Source organism: Simochromis diagramma, unplaced genomic scaffold, assembly GCF_900408965.1.
Source record: "Simochromis diagramma unplaced genomic scaffold, fSimDia1.1 OVJJ01000361.1, whole genome shotgun sequence".
Classification (NCBI taxonomy): domain Eukaryota; kingdom Metazoa; phylum Chordata; class Actinopteri; order Cichliformes; family Cichlidae; genus Simochromis; species Simochromis diagramma.
In genome coordinates this window covers 11,458,615-11,479,537 of record NW_024386860.1, presented here as the reverse complement: position 1 = coordinate 11,479,537, position 20,923 = coordinate 11,458,615, and the positions used below count along the sequence as shown (strand labels likewise).

Below are 20,923 nucleotides of genomic sequence, written 5' to 3'. Positions count from 1 at the left end.
AAATTAGAGACAGCAGAAAGCATGTCATCCTCACTCCTAATCCTGTTCTTTATCACATCAAATTTGTGAAAGAAACTCTTGGCCAGTGTTTCCTCAAACCTACTGAGCTAACTAGAAACTAGTTCAGCCCTAACTCATCCTCCCATGATTAATTACCACAGCTTTCCTTTTCAAAACACTTCCTATATATTAACACACTGTGTATTTGAGTATGATAAAGAGCTGTAATGCTTATTCTTATCGTTAACGTTAAAAAAAAAATGTAGAAGCAATCATCTACATTACCATAACGCATCCCACCGTGACAGTATCGATCTTTAACCTATCACAATATCTGATGTTGTCAGCATAGTAAACATAATTCTCACTTGCTGAATTACTGTTAAGAACTATATTGCACCTCCAAGAGGAACTGCCTCATGTCATATCTAAGAGCAAATTCTCACACTTCATGCAAATGATAGTGACACAGGGCTTCCCCTTAAGACTACTCAAACCAGAGAAGACTAATATTTCCATCCTACTCTAGTTCACTTGTGTGCAAGAACAGTGGAAACAGTTTACTGAGGTAATGACAACTGCCACCAGTCCTATAAACACTCTGTTCTTCAGAGGCCATCAAGTGGGGGGAAAACCCACTTTTCTAAATGAGATACATCCAGGGTTAAAATCACACTAATAACAGGCCAAAAACTCTTGACAAATAACAGGTCGGCTACTCTAAGACATCGGTTTCTGCCAAACAGTCAACGCTCTTTTACCTGTAAATGTCACGCTAATAATCACCACCGTTTTAATGGGCCCAATCATGATTTAAAGTTTCTCTTCCCAAGGAAAAAATGCTCAAAAGAAGTTCCACGAGAACATTACACAAATATTTGTAGAACAAACTACAATAAAATTTCCCAGAGGCCACAAGCAATTATCACTAATTACATAATGAAGCTTAATAGTCTTCATCTTAGCCCCCAGAACTTAAAAAAGTGAATCATCTAAACAGTCATTTCCCATTCTGACTTTAGCTGTCTTCAAACATTGATCAGCAGAGTGATTAAATCCCTTCCCAAATGAAACAGTTTCCCTTTTAGGGTCACTGAGATCAGGAGATATTTAACTTCCAGGAGCCACAAAGAAACTTTCAGAGTAAAAGTTAAAACTGAGATATCCTTTACCACAGATTATAAAACTATGGTGTCACCATTTCAATATCATTAAGTTGTTTATTGCTTTATTACTGCGCAGTAACCTCTTAGGAAATGTTCTAAATTACAATCACACATTCCTTCAGAGAGTCTTTTTTTTATTTACAAAAAAAGCAGATCCCAAAGCAAGCCCTTTACTAAAAATTAAATAACATCCATTTTAATAAACTCACCCTTTCACCTCAATTTATAATATCACACATTTAAAAACAAATCAACATGTGCTTCAATATTTCTTTTGTTTGGTACACAAGCAACTTTACTTTTCTACATTCACAAGGGTCTTTATTATTTATTATGTTCAACTGCTTGTTAATGAAAATGTCTAAACAGCCAATCATATGATAGCAACTCATGACGAGCTGCTGACAGCAACACATGAAGACGGTCCAGACAGCAAGCTGAAATTTAAACCCAGCATCAGAATAGTGAGCAGCAGTTCTCGCTGAAAATACCGTGTGTGTCAGAGGTCACAGGAAAAGAGTCAGGTTGTCCTGAACTGAAAAGAGGGCAACAGTAACTTCAACAGCCGCTTGCTGCGAGGCATGCAGAAGAGCATCTCTGAATAAACAACACATTATTATAACACAGTATTCTTGTTGACCATCCACAGCATCCACAGTGTACCCGTCTTCTAATGGCTGCTTCCAGCAGGATAACATTCTCAGACCAATTTTTATAAGATAACATTAAGTTCACTGTCCTCAAATAGCCTCCACAGTCTCCAGATCCCAATCCACTTTTGCAATGTGTTGGAACGGGAGATGTGCAGCTGAAGAACAACTGTTTGATACTATCGTATCAATGTGAACAAAATCTCTGAGGTATGTTTATGTAACCTTGTTGAAACTATGCAATGAAGATTTCAGGTAGTTTTGAGAGGAAAGGGGTGTCTATGCCAGTACTACTAGCAATAATAATAATAATAATAATAATAATAATAATAATAATGTTATTTTCTGTCAAACATTTTGTCTAAGTGACATTGGTGTCACTGAAAGAATACCACATGAAGATATTAAAAAAAAAAGCACAAAAATCTAACACAGAAAATACTCAAAAGATTTGGGGAAAAAAAATCCTTTAAAAAAAGAAATTACAGTTAAAAAAACAAAACAAACTAAGTTAAGCTGTCAAACTCATTTGAGTACTGAAAGACTGAACACTGCACATGCTTCAGTTACACAAAAGGGAAAAATAATCAGAAAAATATATAATGGTATCAACTATTGACTGGATTTCACAATGGGTGCATCCCTATTAAGCTTGTTGACAGGGAATTACAAACATCGGAATTGGGCCACTTCAGTGAGTTCTAGTCTGGGATGCCAAAGTACATACTCTCTGGACATCTTATCACTATAAAACCTTTACTACAGAGCAAGCACGGGGAACTTCAGCGTGTAACAGAGTGGTATTATCACTGTTTTGTTTTGCTGAGATCTTTGCTTTGCCTGGGAAAGCCTCAACACGGGAAGGAAATCGTTTCATCGCACCTCCCTTCAGTCATTACAGTCAGCAGCAATGTAAGTTTAATCTGTCACACATACAGGTTCAAACAGATTTAATGCACAACCAGGCAATCTAGCAAGCTGTTGCGCCAAATACATGCTGAAACGTGCTGCGGATTCCCAACAAGAGCCACTGGCTAAAATTTATCAAAAGGCTAGCGCTCATAAAACTTTACATTGATTGTTTGTGTTCTTTCTTGCACTTAAGTCTTTAGAATAGAAAACCAGTGCTGCAGACCAAATCGTCACACTTTTAGAATCAAGTTTTTGTGACATGACAGAAATCATAAAGATGTTTTAAATTCCTGGACCACAGATAGGTACATTAGATAAAATGTAACTGGACAATCAAGCAAAACACTGTCTACTGTGAAGCATAGAGTAAAACTCAAAAACCCTCAGTAAACATACACATCACTTGAAATACACAGTAGGCATAGAATGCAAAGGAAGAGAGGGGCAAAAAGGCACCTAAAAGTTATCCCTGCCCATGTTTGCTTTAGATTTTGCGCAAGACTTAAGTCATCCACACCCATATACTGTGGAACAGAGTCATCCTAGTCATTTAATTCCCATAGGTTATCCATAAAGACATTTTGTGAATATTTAAGTTTAAATAAAAAAATTTTTATATATATATATATATATATATATATATATATATATATATCTCACCTTTGATCATTTAAAGTCCATATTTTAAAAGGTCAAAATCTGTTGTTTAAAATATCAGTCTGTGAGATACCTTAATAGTCAACTATAACCGGCATATTTATTTCTTGGTAAGATATGGTTAGGCATTTGGTTTCCTGTTTTGTAACTGTGTTATGAACTTTTTATAACACGTAGGATTGGGCTCTATCTTTCCCAACAGACATGTGATACTGCGCTGCTTTTAGGAACATTATACATATAAAAACAGTTAAACTAACTATAAAGAAGTTTTAAAAGGATAAAGAAACAGGTACTTAATATAATCCAATATCGTTTTACCCACCTTTCATCCAATTCTATCCACTAATTACATGTGGATTGTTCTTTCTCATATGTGAACAAAGTGGACAATGATTTTTTGCTCTCTGGCTAATTTAAGTGCTTAATAAACTGTTAACTTTTAACGTTTTTCCTGTCACTCACTGAATGTCAGAAGGCCAGCACAGCTACACCTTTAGAGCTGTGCCACATAATTAGTATTATCATGGGTTGGTAGCACTACAATAATTCAGTGCAACATTAGAAGCACAATGCAAACATGTAACTTTGGAGGCTAAACAGACGAAACTTTAATCAAACTTCATTTTGTTTTGGGGTTTTCTTTGGGGGGGGGGGCAAAGAAGCAGAACTTGAACTTGGCTGGCTTAGTGCATGTGTATACTGGTCTAAAACACACTTAGTGGCACAGTTTGAATATACGTTTCTAGTGTTGATGTGTTAAAAATGATACTGGCAGAACAGAGCTTTTGAGGAATGTGCTTTTAACAGTCCTCCATCTGTTCATCTCATTCCGTGGAACTCAGATGTGCAGCAGATCAACCTTTGAGCTTTTCCAGTGTAAATAAACCCAACAGGTACTAGCAAGTTGTGACCCAAGTGTTGGCTTGGCTGTACGGTTTCCATTTCTTTATGGTTAATTCAGGGTGTTTCTATATGCACCATGAAAAGAATTTGTTATATCTCTTCCCCCAAATCTCTCCGGCCCATTCACTCCCACTCTATCCAAATAACAGAAAACAACTGGAGGCTGCCAATTCAATCCTAAGGGTAAAGTAAAACTGGAAAGAAGCTACTACCACAGTCCTGGATATTATAATATAAACTTTTACAAATATCTGTGTTTTGTAATGGCTATAATTAAGAATGGTACTGTTCTTTTTAGTAGTATTAGCATTAAATACCAATACTACTAATACTAGTAAATAGTATTTATCTATTTGTTACTTAATAGCAAGTAATTATTTTATTTTCTAGTATCTACTGTGTACACGTGAACAACTATGCATAACAAAACACCAGTGGTGTTTGAATCACAAGTCTTATCACTATATCTACCTCTGATTTTAGTACCCTGAAAGTGAAACTAAACTAAACCCATCCTCCATCCTAAACACACACAGCCTACTCAACTGATTTTAGCTGTCACTAACTGTTCATGTTTGCAATACTGTCCATATCCGACTAACTTCTCTGTGCTAAAGTGAGGACAAGCAAAATTAATTTTTCATTTAATCTATTATTAAACTCAATTGGCTTCTCTCAAAATGTAAAAGAACCCACCCACCATTTTAATCACACTCTAGATCTTGTTCTAACCTATGGAATAGAAACTGAACATTTAACAGTATTTCTGAAAACCCTCTTTTGTCTGATCATTTCCTAATAACATCTAAATTTACAATAATATATTATACAGCAGTGGGGAATATATTCCATCACAGTAGATGTATTTATGAAAGTGCTATAACAAAGTTTAGGGATATAATTCATCCACTGTTATCTTCTTGTGCCACCACAGAGCAGAGCAGCTACCTGAATGCTACATCCACAGAGGTCGATTATCTTGTTAATAATTTTACTTCTTCACTATGTATGAAAAAGAAAGCTTCAAATCAGAAGTACTTGACTCCCTCGTATAACTCTCAAATGCACACCTTAAAGGAGATAACTTGTAAGCTGGAGAGGAAATGGCGTCTCACTATTTTATAAGATCGTCATTTACGTGGAAATAGAGTTTGCTGCTTTAAAAAAAGCCTTCTGTAAAGCTCAAACATCTTACTATTAAATAAAACAAATAAAATTTTAATCAATAGAGAAAAAATTTACTCATAATCATCTCACAGACGTAACATTATGTACAGTTACCACTGATATTTATTTAGAGTTTTTTTCTACAATTGATCTTTCTGAGTAACTAGGGTAATTACTTCCTCCAAACCATCAATGTGTCTCTTAGACTCCATTCCAACAAGACTGCTCAAAGAAGTCCTACCATTAATTAATACTTCAATCTTAAATATGATCAGCCTATCTCAATTAAGCTGTGTACCACAGGCCTTCAAGCTGGCAGTAGTTAAACTGTTATTTAAAAAGCCATCACTGACCCAGCTGTCTTAGGTAATTATTGGCCAATCTCAAAAAATCTTTAAAGTCTAGTTGTCAAACAGCTAACAGATCATCTGCAGAAAAATGGCTTATTTGAACATTTCCAGTCAGGTTTCAGAGCTCATCATATTATAGAAACAGCTTTAGTGAAGGTCGCAAATAATCGTCTTATGGCCTCTGACAGTGGACTTACCTCTGTTACCTAGACCTCAGTGCAGCATTTGATACTGCTGACCATAATATTTCATTACAGCGATTACAGTATGCTGTAGGCATTAAAGGTACTGCGGTGCAGTGGTTTGAATCTTATCTACCTAATAGACTCCAATTTGTTTATATAAATGGAGAGTCCTCTTCGCACACTAAGGTTAATTATGGAGTTCCACAGGGTTCCCTCGAGAACCAGCTTCAAATTGTGACCCCAACTGGTCACAGCAAATGGCCGCCCCTCCCTGAGCCTGGTTCTGTTGGAGGTTTCTTCCTGTTAGAAGGGAGTTTTTCCTTCCCACTGTCGCCAAAGCACTTGTTTATAGGGGGGGTCACATGATTATTGAGGTTTACTCTGTTTTCTTTGTACTATTGTAAGTAGTGCATTGAGGAAACTTTTGTTGCGATTTGGTGCTGTATGAATAAAAATGAAAGAAATTGAATTGAATTAATGCCTCATAATTTACATCAAATATCTGGGTGGTTAACCAACTATATTTCAAGCCAGTTAACTATCCGATTTATTACAGTACTTTGAGGTACTCAAGTTCTCTAATGTGTTTTATTAGCTGAAGGATCCCCTTAATTTCAGAGAGCTATGGAAACACCATAAAGTGTACTTATAGACAAATGTGCTACTTTAGCAGAAGATTAATATAGTCATCTTGTTTTTCTTGGAAAAACAAAGGTGTGAAAAAAGTTTCGATGTTAAGGCAACCCTATAGTAACATGAGGTTACTATTTTTTAGTATGCAGCATATAAACAGACAAATATGTACACTGTGAAATTATTATTGTAAATCTAGCTGTCTTGAATGTCTTGAGTTGAGCTTTGGAGCTTTGTAGTAATCTATAGTGGCAGCTGCAGCAAAGACTCACAACAAAAATCACCACACAGGTTCGAGACATTGTTTCATGAGGAACTGCAACAGAAATGACAGCACAATAATTGTCTTTGAAAGAAATTTACAAGGAGCAAAAGCTCTAATACTTTTTCCCTCCCACTGTGCACCACGGGGGGGGGGGGGGGGGGGGATTTCCTTCTGTGCAAACAATGAAAAAATTTCTGGTATGACAGTATGAAATCTACCAGCAAGTTTGAGCCAGCAACAATGATGTGAATTGAAGTATAACTACTGCTGTGACTGATGTCAGTTGGACACGAAGAGACGGTATATATTTACATGTTTTTTTAAAAATAAAACATGAATCCCCTAAACAGAAACCAGATATCTACACAACAAATGAATATCTGATAACATGCTGGATGACATCATGACAATGATACCTTATAGAATAGTTACCTAAGAAATGGAAATATTCAAATGATCAATTTGACAACTGAAAATTATCCCAACAGCAAAATAATTTCTCTTACTAAATTTCTGATTATTTATTAAGTATTTATTAATTTCTCTCTCTCTCTCTCTCTCTCAGGTCAAATACAAACTTGATGACAGACAACCAAAACAAACACACTGAGATGCACCAGTGATAAGATTAAAAAACGTAAAAACAGTTAAGTAAGATTAATGGGTTAGTAAAATGCCAATCGCCCCTTTTAAGTGAGCGTTCACTTGAAGCACAGCGCCTGGGTTTCCGGAGAAACTAATCTTCATTGTGATACAATCACAGTCAGAAATAATGATGTAAGTTATGTCAAGCAGGTTAATACAAGAAAGCCTGGCTTTGTTTTACACCCCTGAGCATCTGTAGGAAGGAAAAATGATATTCTGAGAAATATAAAGATTAGGGCTGGGCGATATATCGAGTTTTTAAAAAATATCGATATATTTTTATACGAGATATAAGGTGTGACAATATCCTTTATATCGATATAGTCTATGTTACGTTATAATTATACTTGTGGAGCCGCAAGTTTGCCTCTCTTTCGTCCACTTTCGTCTTTACGCAACGTTACTCGGCCTCGCCCCTCCTTCACTGAACACAGCTCCCCCTCCTCCCCCATCGCTTCACCTGCAGGAAGCGACAAGATGTTAACGGAGATTTGCCGTGTCCGACTTACTGCACATCGCCCCGTGCGTGGGGCTGGACGCCGTCAACGTGTTAGCTAGCTAACCACGCTAACGCCATGCAGCCCAGAGGCACTGCACAGCCTAAAATCCTTGCATTTTCTCAAAAGTTGACAGCGCGCCTTATGTATGAATTCGGGTTGTGCTTGATGGCCGCGAACCGATTTTATGTGGTACACGGCGCTCAGCAATCTGTCAAAAATGTTTTAGTACGACTTTGGTAAGCTACGGAGCTGCACCGCTTGATGGATTGTCAGAGCATTACAGCTACCGAGGAGCCTCGCGGAGTGATACGTACTGTGCTTCAACGTAATATTACCCTACTGTGTATAAGGACTATAAATGGCACCTGTTAAGAGACGTGGTTACGAAGAGGATTTCAAACTCAATGCTGTCAGTCACACGGTAGAAGTTGGGAACAGAGCAGCTGTGAAAGCTGTCTTTGTTATTATGCTCAGCGTCTGTTAGTTTACATTTTGACTGCACAATTGTGAGCTTTTTGTTATGCACAAAAACAACATTGTTTTCTTTTATTTATGGAGCATGATTATTTAATAAATGCTCATAATTTATTTTTGAGTAAATCTTATGTACATCTATGCTCTATGTTAATAAAAGTGCCTGTGTGACATCTGGGACACAGCTTTGACTAAGAACTCTCTTTTTGTTCTTACTTTATGGCTTTTAAAATAAAAATATCGAGATATATATCTTATATCGCCATCCAACTAAAAAATATCGAGATATGAATTTTGGGTCATATCGCCCAGCCCTAATAAAGATTATAACCATGTTACTTCATGTCACTGCACAGGCTGAGTATATTCAGTAGACTGTTTGCCTAACACTAAAAAGCTTTCCAGTGTAGGATAATAATACTTTAAATCTAACAAGAATAAGCACCGACATGAAATCTGAAATAAACTGGACATGGTTCATGAGCACAAATGACACAGACAAGCCAAATTAGAGTAACAAAAGTAAAACATGCTCTGCTGGGGCCACGTTAAAAAAAAAAACCCAGAAGTGAAACTGTGACTTACTATGGAAGACCTTTAAGTGTTGAGTAATGGTGTGGCCTGAAATGAAAATGAGAAGTACTAATGCTGAAAGTAGATGCTTACAGGACATGCTCTTCTTCTTAGTTTTGTACTGTTACTTTAGTCCCCTATTAGTCTCATAGAAAAGCTGTTGTATGTGACTTATGCAAATATTTAATGCTTTTTATAATTGAAAAGATATTCAAAGTACTGACCTACATGATCAAAAGGCTTGTTCAATGTCCAAAAACAGAAAGACAGCATGATTTATTCAATTGTACAACACTTCTATTGAATTGTCACCTGTAAGTGCATTAAGTCCAATCTCCTGTATTCTAGAACGAGTTCAAATAAACTACTGAGGTGCAGCATTTTCCCCACACAGAGTATATTTTACAATTCACTTTTTCACCTGTCTGAAACAAAAGCTTGAGAGATTTACTATTGGACAATGCACTCAATTTAGCACAGGACTTTCAAGTCTAGTGTTTCCCTATGAGCAAACTGGTCAGATTACTCTTGGTGTGACAGTCTTTGATGATTCAGCTGTCTCCAGTTTTCTTTAATAATTTATACAATATAATAAATGCAGCATCAAGTTAGATTTCCTGTTAGCCAAATATAGCTTACTAATGTTGGGTTGCTAGTGATAATTTTAAAAATTGCTGAATGTTAGGACAATGTGACGGGTCAGTTGAGCCTGGACCATCACTGTTATGATAATACAGAACACCACCAACACAGGGATATCACATTGCGCACTGCAATCCAGGCGGTGGAGCTGGAGAAAAGATGGGTGTGCCTCCACACATGCTTACATATGCACCTTCTTCCTCGCTTTCACCACAAAGACACTATTTTTGTGGGACACACTCTCGTAACAAATGTTACAAGAGGCCTATAAATAATTAAAAAACATGCACCACTAGAATAATTATGCATAGTTCTTATTACTATTGAATGCAGTGTCATCTACTAGTTGAAACAAGGTGCTACTAAGTACAAACATCTACTCTAAAACAGGACTAAATTTGAAAGTCCACTCACAATTAAGCTGCTCTGTTCAACCTTATATTAGCACAGTCTAGCTAATGTTAGCTATACAGCAGAGAGAGACTAAAAGAAGTAGGATACACAGTGTCCATTCATTTTTTAATGGCTTCATATCTTGTATCAATAGATAATGACTTGATAACAAACACAAATAGTTCTCAGATCACTGTAGAGCATCTTTGTTCAGTTTCACCCTCTCATGAATGTTATCTCTAAAATAACATCCACATCCTGAGTCACAACAATCCCTTAAACTGAGGCTTATAGGCAGACAATGCCTAGAGAGGCAGTTGGAGAGCCATAAAGTATAATGCCCTATTTTGTAGATTTAAAGGGTATCAATTTTGCTTTTCCCCCCCTCTTTTTTCCCGTATATGTGTGTGTGTGTGTGTGTGTGTGTGTGTGTGTACATATATATATATATATATATATATATATTTCACAATAATGAGATCTGTGTATGCTTACATAATATCTATGACCCAAAAGCTTGGGTTTCAGACAGTTGTGATGTCATGATTTAATGAGAGCAGATATATATTTAATGAGAGCAGATATATAGAGAAACAACTCTAGCGCTGAGCATAGAACCCCCTCCTCTAAAGAAAGTTTTACATAATTTGGCCTATTAGTTTTTGCAGGAGGACAAAAAGCCAAGGAGCTGTAATTAAAAAGCTTCGTTCTGTCTTGGCAGAGGAACTATTCCCAGCAACTTTTCAACTTATAGCATATTTGTTATTCGATTTCAACAAAACTCACATTTCACACATTATACAACTCAAACTAAACCACTTACAAGAAGCGGTCTAACATATTACTGATATTAGTAAGCCTTCCTAAATATGCAATTAAACATCCTCCATAACTAAAGAAAATTAGGGTTGTGCTGGTGATTGCCAACAGTCTGCCAGTCATGACAATATTTAGAGTTTTTTTTCTTCCCACTAATGCATAATAGCAATATTACATTCTTTAAATTCATATTAAATTTAACTTCCCTCACTATCTTGCCATATCACCATCCCTGCATATATCACACACAACAAGCGTGAGACTGTGCATACAGAAACCTCTGGACTCCTTAAAATGAACAGGGCTGTGGCGAGCAGCTAAAATGGCCTAGCGTAAACAAAACCACACAGAGAGTATTTTTGTCTCTTTTAATTTAAAGCTTTCTAATTTATCTCATTTCTTCATTTTTGTTCTTGTTTTAGTGGGATAAATAGAGAGACCATGGTGCAGAAAAGATGAGGTAGGTGCACCAATTTTACACATTAACAGCCTGAAAGACAAAACGTTATGATGAAATGTTAGGACTTAACAACATGCTGGCTGTGCACTTCTGTCTGCAAATCACATAAATGATGCGCTTCCCTACTATCTTTGCACCATTTTGTCTGTGTGCTACAAAGTATACAGGAGGAAAGTGCTTAAAAATGTATATTTTTAAAACTGTGCTTTGCATGTGCAGATTTCTACAGATTCCAAAGGATACTCATCCTCACAAACAGTAAACGAAGCACTCACTGTTTAGATAATCTGTTTTTGTTTATCTGTGACCTCCTTGATGTGTCAGTCAGGAAATGACCCGCTGTCCTTATCTGCATCCATTTATAACTGACACGTTGGATTATGTGCAGGATATTGGATTACTCAGAGCCAGATCTGACTACTTCGAAAGTGAGATGAGGGGTAAAGGGGTTCCTGGTTCCTCGGGTAGTTGAGTGTACTTTACATTGCCCAGGAGTTCTGGAAGAACTAGTTTGAACCACATTCAAACACGAAAAGGAAGAAGATATCTTGGCTGACTGATTTGCTACTTGCAAACTTAGAAGATCATCCAAAAGCTGCAGCGTTGGATAAATCACAATAAATGGATGATTACCTCCTAAGAGGAGGGTGCTGCAATTTACCAGGTGCATTGTTTGGGGAATAGAAACGGAAAGTCACAATTTCTCTTCCAGGGAGTCATTAATTAGGTCCCATTTTTCTCATTACATAAAGACTGATGGTAATTTCCCACCCAGCGTTCTACTTTCAGCCATCTAAGGAAGTAGTCAGTAACAGACTCCCAAAATCACATGACACTTCAGAAGCATGCCGGGTTCTTTTATTTCCCTAGTTTTGGTATTAAAGCTGAATAAGCTGCCCAGTTTCAAAAGGTTAGGTACAAGTTAAGAGTTTCTTGTATAGAGACTCTATTTAGAAGATTACTACTGGATTCTGGATTACTAGTTGATACTAGAGTTGATCTCCTCACTCTTATAGTGAAAGTGCTGCTTATAGATCAGTCCAGTATATTCCTGTTCTGTTCTTTCCCTACAGCTGGTCTTCTGTACAGGTTGCTTGTGTGATGCTCAACATTCACCTGCTTGTGTCTCTTGTCCCATGGTCCAATAGATCCCAAATGCCTTAAATCTGTGTCATGGTAGGTACATATTTTATAATGTCTATGGTTTCAAGGGGGCTGCAGGTAGAGAAATACTTCATGTTCTAAACCTAAGGACTGTGATTCACTGGAGAGGCAGCTGACTATAAAGATTTAAGGTTAATTACTATTTTTAACCAGTTTTTTGGACAAGCTCTTAAGGAACTTTTATATACTTGACACAATATAGTTGGTATTTTAAATATTTAGAAGGGAGAATGTTAAAAACTGTATTTTTGGGGCAGTGAGTGTCTAATTTTTATCCTAGAAATATAACCTAAATCTATGGAAATACAAAAATCTCTTCAAAGTGAAGATCTGTTGCTTTCTTCTACTTTACATCAGTCTACATTGTAGGCCCTTAGGCTTTTGGGTGCCATTTGGCTAAAGCATGACAAGTGAAAATATACCTTGAGCTCATTTAATGTATGAAATACTAGTGAACTTAAAAAAGAAGACCATATTAAATTATGAAAGGCCTGACACTCAGCTGTGGGTGACATTTCAGTTTTATTATGAAAAAAAGATCTCACACATTTATCACCAATAATTAGGCAAAGAGGCAGTCAACTCTAGAACCGTGAAACACAGTTTTAAGCAAAAATGTAACTTTATCCAAATGCAACCATTAGACTACAAGACATGTCATGTTGGAACATAAGATAACTACCAACCTACGCAGCTATAAGGGTTAATGAAACGTCTGATTAAAAGAAAACACATTTTTATAACAAGATCTTCTCTCGCCCACAGTTTCCTTTAACCTTTTGTTCCCACAGAGATACTCAGTCTATCAATGCAATACAGCAGAGTTTTTCCTATAGTAGAACAGGATTATTAGAGTGTGAGGGTGCTTTTTTTGTTTAACCTTCTTCCTACAGAAATTCCAAAAGTGATCGCTACAAAAATGCTCCATATAGGTAAGTTTATTAAGCCCAGCTGTTCCTGTCACGGCAAAGTAGTTCAGAAAGCATCCTTATCAATATGTAAATCTCTTCCTGCTCTTTACACTCAGTCATAACAGATGTTTGCTTACAGACTGTATTTGTTTCCCCAGAGCTATTTAGTTAGATTTAGAGAATCACTGTTTTATTTCAAGTTGAACAATTGTAGCTAAATACTTTTTTTTAATAAAAATTAATATATGTCCAAAAAAACAAAAATATTTTGTTAACCATGACATAGTACTTTGCTTAAGAGTTGAAAAGATTTGTTAATTACTACATTTTAACCACCAGCTGTTCCAGCATTATTTTTGTAAGTGTGGGAGACAAATGAGAAAAGGTGAAGACAGTGGGGTGGTTTAATACTACTTAATAATACTTTCTTTAAAAATTTAAACAATAGCCTTTGCCAAAGGTAAATGTAATCCTGTTTGCTAACAGGGCGATGACAGCCACCAAAGTCAACACCGACAGCTATCTAGTCACAATGTAGCACCCACAATGCAAGAGGGAACAAGGGGATACTCTTTACTCTTTTGTTCAAGTGTACATGTGGGAGTTTGATCAACTAGGCTAAAGGATTTTGAGAAGGCATTTGAATGCATGTCTCGGTGTGTCACGTACATCCCTTGGGTGCTTCAGAATTAAGAAGTACCAGGCATGTTGTTACAGGCTAATCAGTCCATGCAGATGCAAAGTGAGAGCTTAGTCAGCATTGGCAGCAATAAGTCACATTCATTCCCAGTGGGTGTTGCACTCTGCCAGAGGTGCCCTTTGTCACAGATTCTGTTCATAACTTTTAAAGACAGAATTTCACATTCAGCCAAGAGGCGGAGGGTTTCACGCTTGGTAGTCTAAGAATCATGTCTCTGCTTTTTGCAGATGATCCTGTCAGATACATCAAGTGATTACCACTGTCTCACACTGGAGTGATTTGTCGAAGCACCAGTATTGCAGCCATATCCAAATCCGGAGTGCCCACCCCAACATGGGAACAAGTTTCTGCCTCAAATGGAGGACTATTCCAACGCAGTTTTGTTCACTAGTGAGAGGAGAATGGAGTGAGAGCTTGACAGATGCAGTGGTAGTGTTACAAACATTGCACCACTCAATTGTGATGAAAAGAGAGTTAAGTGTTAAGGCACAGCTGTCAACATCTGGGAAGTGATAGGAAGAATGAGTCTGTGGGTATAAACAGTGGAAATTAATTTCCTCCATAGGGTCCTCTGGGCTCTCCCTTACAGGAGGGGTGAGGGGCCTACAACCACTGCTCCTCTATATCAAAAGGAGCCAGCTGAGGTTACTGGGATGCCTCCTAGATACCTCCTATGTGTGGTGCTTTGGGAACATCCGACTGGGAGGGGACCCAAGGACAAGTCTAGTACATGCTGTAGAGATTATGTCATTCAGCTGGTTTGGGAACGTCTCCATGTCACACCAGAAGAGCTACGGGCAGTTGATGTGGATAGTGAGGTCTGGTTATCTCTGCCGCCCCTCCGATTCGTACCCAGATAAGCAGCAGAAAGTGGATGTCATTTATTTAATTATTTTGTTTGAGTTATTCTAATTATTTGGGGTAGCTTAAAACTGTAAAGTGGACAAAGAAGAAAAACTTAAAACCACGAATTAGGGATTTTATAATTAAAAATAGTACAAATCTTCTTCCAACTGAAAATTAATCAGTTGCAGGAGAGAACGCGAATACTGGCCAGGGAAGACACGTGATCGTCCTCTAACCTTAAGTTCAAAGACTCAGTGTAGTGGAAGAAGAAGTCAAGTGAAAATAATGGGCAACCTGACTAAGGCAGAGGCAAGGCGTTGCAGACTTCCCATTTTGAGGTAGACAGGTTTCACCAGCAATCAGATTCGCACATTCGCTTCCACAAAAGCTGTAATAACAGAGCCTGGACCTCTAACTGATTGTAGGTTACCTGCACAGTGAGGCAAAGGTGGGTGAAGTTAGTCCAAATAAATATTAAACTTTACACTAGGTGGAAAAGTCAGTTTCTTTAACCACGCATCAGGCTAATATTACCCAACGCTGATAAATTGTCCCTTTTCAGCTTGTCCTGACTTGCTAAAAATAAATAAACCGCAATGACTTTTCCTCGCAGTCCTCAAAAAGCCACCACTGGTGAGGCAAACTGAAACCATCACGCTCAGTTTATTCTTTCTTTACATTGAAACACCTTAAACACGATACGACACGAAGTTTCTGTGACTTTTCAAGTTATTGCCCCGTAAGTTTTCCAAGCTGGTGTCAGTTGGCAGCGTTAGCCAGCTAGCTCCCAAGTTAGCTTCCCAAACAATGTTCACCTGTTACTGCTTGTGTCAAACAAAAATCAACTCCGCTTTTTCGACTTTAAGACTACAAAAAAACTTATCGATTTTAACTCCCTGTGTGGAACTCCGGGGAAAGAAAGATAGCTGCTCAACTGCGCTAAGCTACCGCCTGTTAGCATGAATGGGAAAAAGTAGAAGCAAACCACAGAGCAAGCCGTAGCTCCCCTTAGCAAAGAGTGACAGGACACCAACGGAGACAAGTTTAAAAACGTGGAAAACTACATACCCGACGGCAGCTCCTGTTGTCCGGCAACTTTTGCTGTTACTTGAAGCTCGGTTGTAATCCAAATAGAGTGATTAAAGCAGTGCCTCCCCCACCGAAACTACCCACCGCGTCCGCAGACAGCTACAGCAGCTGGAAACTCCGCCGCTGCCCAGAAAATACAACAACAACATGGCAGCGCCGCGCCGCGTTCAGGGCGCGCTGGACAGCCGGTAAATACAAAACTAACGTGCGGTCTCTGACCTGCAAACATGTAAGAAACTTCAAACAAAGCTGAAATGTGAATGACATATTTTATTCTGGCACAACTTTAATGCCAAAATGCCCATCATCATTAGCGGAATCCAGGTTTATAACTTCACATGTTTTGTCTCGTCCAGCAAACAACTGACAATTATTTAAATAATAAGTTTTTACACTTATATTACTTAGTAAAGTAACCCCCAAAACCACAGGGTGCAAGACAGGAATCAGTGGAACGATCGAACAAAAGATGAAATGTAACTAAGAAAAGAGGTGAAATATGAATCAGGTTAAAGCAAGGATATAAAACTTCAATTCCCTTCAGTTCAATTCAATTTTATTTATACAGCGCCAAATCACAACAACAGTTGCCTCAAGACGCTTTATGTTGTAAGGTAGACCCTACAATTATACATACAGAGAAAAATCCAACAATCATATAACCGTCTCTGAGCAAGCACTTTAGCGACAGTGGGATCTTGAAAATTGTTATTTGTATGTCCAAACCCAATGACTACTTAGGTGCTTCCCCCAGAGCTTTTAGCTGTTTGCTCGTATGATATTTTAGGCTAACACAAGCTTGATAGTCTAAAATATCTCTGGAGAAAGCTGCTAAGCTCACATGTCAACTATTTATCACTGTCATCTTTAAATAAATTCATCAGTCATGGTGGAAAACTGCAGGGGAAAAAGCAATGAGAAAGATGGGTAACAAAGTGTTTACTTCAATGTTTTGAACTTTAAGTTATACTAACTGAGTCTGAATTTATTTTACTAGCACTAATTAACTTCCAGCTAAAAAAGATGAATTCTAATAAATAATTCCAAAGGTTATGCATCTGAGTTTGTGTTGCTGAGTGGAATGTTTACAAAGACTTGGACCTTTGGAGATTATTTTTCCCTACAAACAGACAAAATATGGATGGAATGAGCACGTTCAGATCAGCAAGTGCAAAGCTGATTTTGGTTTTTATTCTAGTGGAGTTTGCATCAGTAAGATGGATTTTGTTGGGGCTGATGTTAGGAGGTGAAAGAAGGGAAAACAAGGAAGAAAAGTAAATGAAAATCAACACAATCAATAAGGGGAAATACACTGAAGAGAGATGAATGTTTCCCTGATGAAAATAATGGAGGTTATCTATGTTTTTAATAAGAAACCAGAAAATTATGAAAGTTATTTTAGTATTTGAAGAGCCAGAAAATGAAATGCTATGGACTGAGATTTCACGCCTGGTACTACACGGTGGCCAATCTGCTACAAGGCCATTTTGCATCACCCTAAGAAAAAATATAAAAGAGAAAAAAGCACAAACTTAAAAGCCAAATAAAAAATGATAAAATAGTAATTGAGGTGCTGACTTGGCCTCCAAATTCCCCAGATCTTAATCCAATCAAGCATCTGTGTGATGTGCTGGACAAAAAAGTCCGATCCATGGAGGCCCCACATCACAACTTCCAGGACTTCCAGGATCTGTTGCTAATATCTTGATGCCAGATACCACAGCACACCTTCAGGATTTTAGTGGAGTCCATGCCTTCAAGGGTCAGGGCCTGTTGTGGCAGCAAAAGCGGCGCCAACACAGTATTAGGCAGGTGGTCATAATATTGTGCCCGGTCAGTGTATAATGTATATTTGTCCTAAATAATCTTTTTCCTAGTTTACATTAGAAGGCATTAAGTGGAACAGGAAACTCACTGATCACAGTCACTTCTTGAGTCTATCTATAGAGCTCTGACTGAGGAGATTACAAACCTTTATAGATCGTGATGCTCAGTGAGGCACTAGAACAGACGAGATTAGTGAACAACAGTTACAGCAACGCTAATCACCCGTGACCTAACCGGGTTGTTCTCAGTTTGAATCATGTGACTGCTGAGTGAAAAAAAGAAATTCATTATCCAGTTAGGTTCACCTAACAAAATGAGCTTTCAAAGCTTTCATAACACCAGCTTTAAGATTATGTCCACTGTCATTCAACACTAGATTACCAGCCAGGTGAGGTGGCCCAGGGGTCGCAGACTTTAAGAAGCTTTTCCACTACTTAATTGTCCGTAACCTGGAGCTTCCAATTACCTCACCCTTATGAGAACTTGTAGGACAAAGGTGGCCAGTTTAACTTGGCTTTTCTTCTCCATCTTATCATCAAAGGATTTAACTTTTCTCTTTGGGTCTAGTTTTTTATTCATTACACATCAACTTGTGTCACTTTTCCTTCCTTCCAGCTGATTGTTTAATGCGTCTCACCCTTCTCTGTAGGTAGTTTTCAATCTAAATGTGGCAAAAATGAAAGAAACTGTGAAACACTGCATATGCTTTAAAAAAAAATGCCTGTGGCATGTACTTCTGTCCCGCAGCAGGCTTTTTTGGAATCTATTGAAACAAAAGTTTGATTATTCATGACCACCTACGCCTGTTGGCTAGACGTTTGACCCCAGTTTCACCTGCAGGTAAATGGAATGAATAATGTAAATGTCCTTAAAGATTGTCTTTAATGGCTGCTGTTAGAGAGTGTCTGTGAACCCAATCTGATCATCACTGGGATCCTAATGATCCAAACGTGGTCTGCTTTAGCTTAGCTTTAGCTTCACATAAGATTAATTATACTGTAATTAACTGTCCCCCTCATTCCCAGTCTCTCACAGTATTGCATTTGCATTTGCTATACCATGTAGCATACAGCTGTTTTTACATTTCATTTTAGATTAGTACATCTAAATGACATCTAGCTCTCCATAACTTTTAAATCAACTTTAATGACATTTCTCTGTATACCTAACTTTATTTTCATCTTAGGCCAGGGGTGTCCAACTCCAGGCCTCAAGGACCGGTGTCCTGCAGGTTTTAAATGTGTCCTTGATCCAACACATCAACAAGTCTTGAAGTTCTCCAGAGGCCTGGTAATGAACTAATCATTTGATTCAGGTTTGTTGACCCAGGGTGACATCTAAAACCTGCAGGACACCGGCCCTTGAGGCCTGGAGTTGGACACCTCTGTCTTAGGCTACTTTAGCTAAACAATTGCAGCATGGAAACTGTGGCTGTATCTGTGCTATTATATACTACTCTTCAGTATTATTCATGGGGAATTAACACATATTGCACATATTTCACGTTGGCTCATGTGCAAATTTTTCATAGTCTATTAGTAGTCTACTAATGTTACAGTCTGGACTGAGCATTTCTATAAACAGACATTTATTATTATCTTTTGCTGTTCAGGCTCAGAACGAGATATCTAATTTCCCTTTTTGTCATTCAAACAGCACAATTGTTTAGGCTGACATATTTAATGCACAGCCTTTGTATGCTGCTTACTGGTGTGTAGCAAGCTTTGTTGTGCACTGTACCACTGAAACTGCTATTTACAGGACTAAATAGTGAAGCTGGCCAATTCAAACATAACCATAATTTCTTAATTTCAACGCATTCTGCTGTAAGTGTTTCCCTCATTGCAATTGCCTTTATGTAAAATCATGTTTTCCTTCAATTTTGAGTAACAACAACACCAACATACTAAAGCAGTGCCCTGGTGTGGATGTGCTCATACAAAAGTCTGATCACAAGCTCTCTAAACTCATCTTTAAATGTGAGAAAATTGGGAATATTTTCGTGACAAAATTAGTTTCACTCACTTCACTTAACATGATTATTTGTATAATTTAACCGACTTTATCACTTCATCTTTTCATTAAATCACCCCAGAGGTATATTAGAGTCTACATGCATACCTTATTAGGTACACCTGTTTGGCTGCTCACCAATGCAATATCTAATCAGCCAATAATATGGCGGCAACTCAACAGATCAGAATGAAGTGACTTAAGCGGAACAGGTGATTGAAAAGTTGATTTAAGTGAATAAATCCAAGTAGATGTCTGAGAATGATGTGGGGAAAAAAAGAGAAAATATCCAGTGAGCAGTAGTTCTTTGGGCAAATATGACTTGTTGAGTTCAGAGGTGAATCCCCAGACTGCTGTGAGCTGCTAGGAAGGCAACACTAACTCACACTGTCGCAACGAAAATATGAAGAGCCTCTCTGAATACACAGCACATAAACCTAAAGCAGCAGAAGACCACACTGGGTGCCACGTCTGTCAACCGTGAACAGGAAACTGAAGCTATAATTCACACAACCTCACTACAATTGGACAACAGAAGATTGGAAAAACATGATTTGGACTGATGACTTTCAATTTTTGCAATGACATGCAATGCAGCCCTTACCTGATTAAACTGTATGTGAGAACATGGATATGTGGCTCACTAAGACAGGAAATTAGATAGGCTTGTTGTACCAGGTCCTTTGTAAAAAGTGTGTGTATTGTCTGATAGCACCTACGTGAGAATAAAGCAAGTAATTGAATTCACATTGGGTGAGTGGCCATCATGTGTCCTATCTTCTTCGTGTTCTTCCCATGCAGCATCCTTACTGAAACCAAACAAACTATTTCCAGTAGTGAGAAGGGACAAGCCTGTCTCAACCTGATTTTCCAAACAATGACATTTAATCTCAGGTGTGAAGGCAATTTGAGTGTGTCATCTTGTTTCTTGCAGTCACATAAGTTCAGTCCAGGTTTCAAGCCGACTGATATGTTA

General features: G+C 37.9%; 1 protein-coding gene across 1 annotated transcript in view; it reads right to left on the bottom strand.

The window, feature by feature from the left end:
• plekhf2 (pleckstrin homology domain containing, family F (with FYVE domain) member 2) overlaps nucleotides 1–16,252 on the bottom strand; it is a 38,486-nt gene extending 22,234 nt beyond the window's left edge. The window contains exon 1 of the mRNA XM_040030542.1: nucleotides 16,087–16,252. The gene's annotated coding sequence lies outside the window, so the exon portion shown is untranslated. The remainder of the gene's footprint in view (nucleotides 1–16,086) is intronic.
• Nucleotides 16,253–20,923: the final 4,671 nt, after the last annotated feature.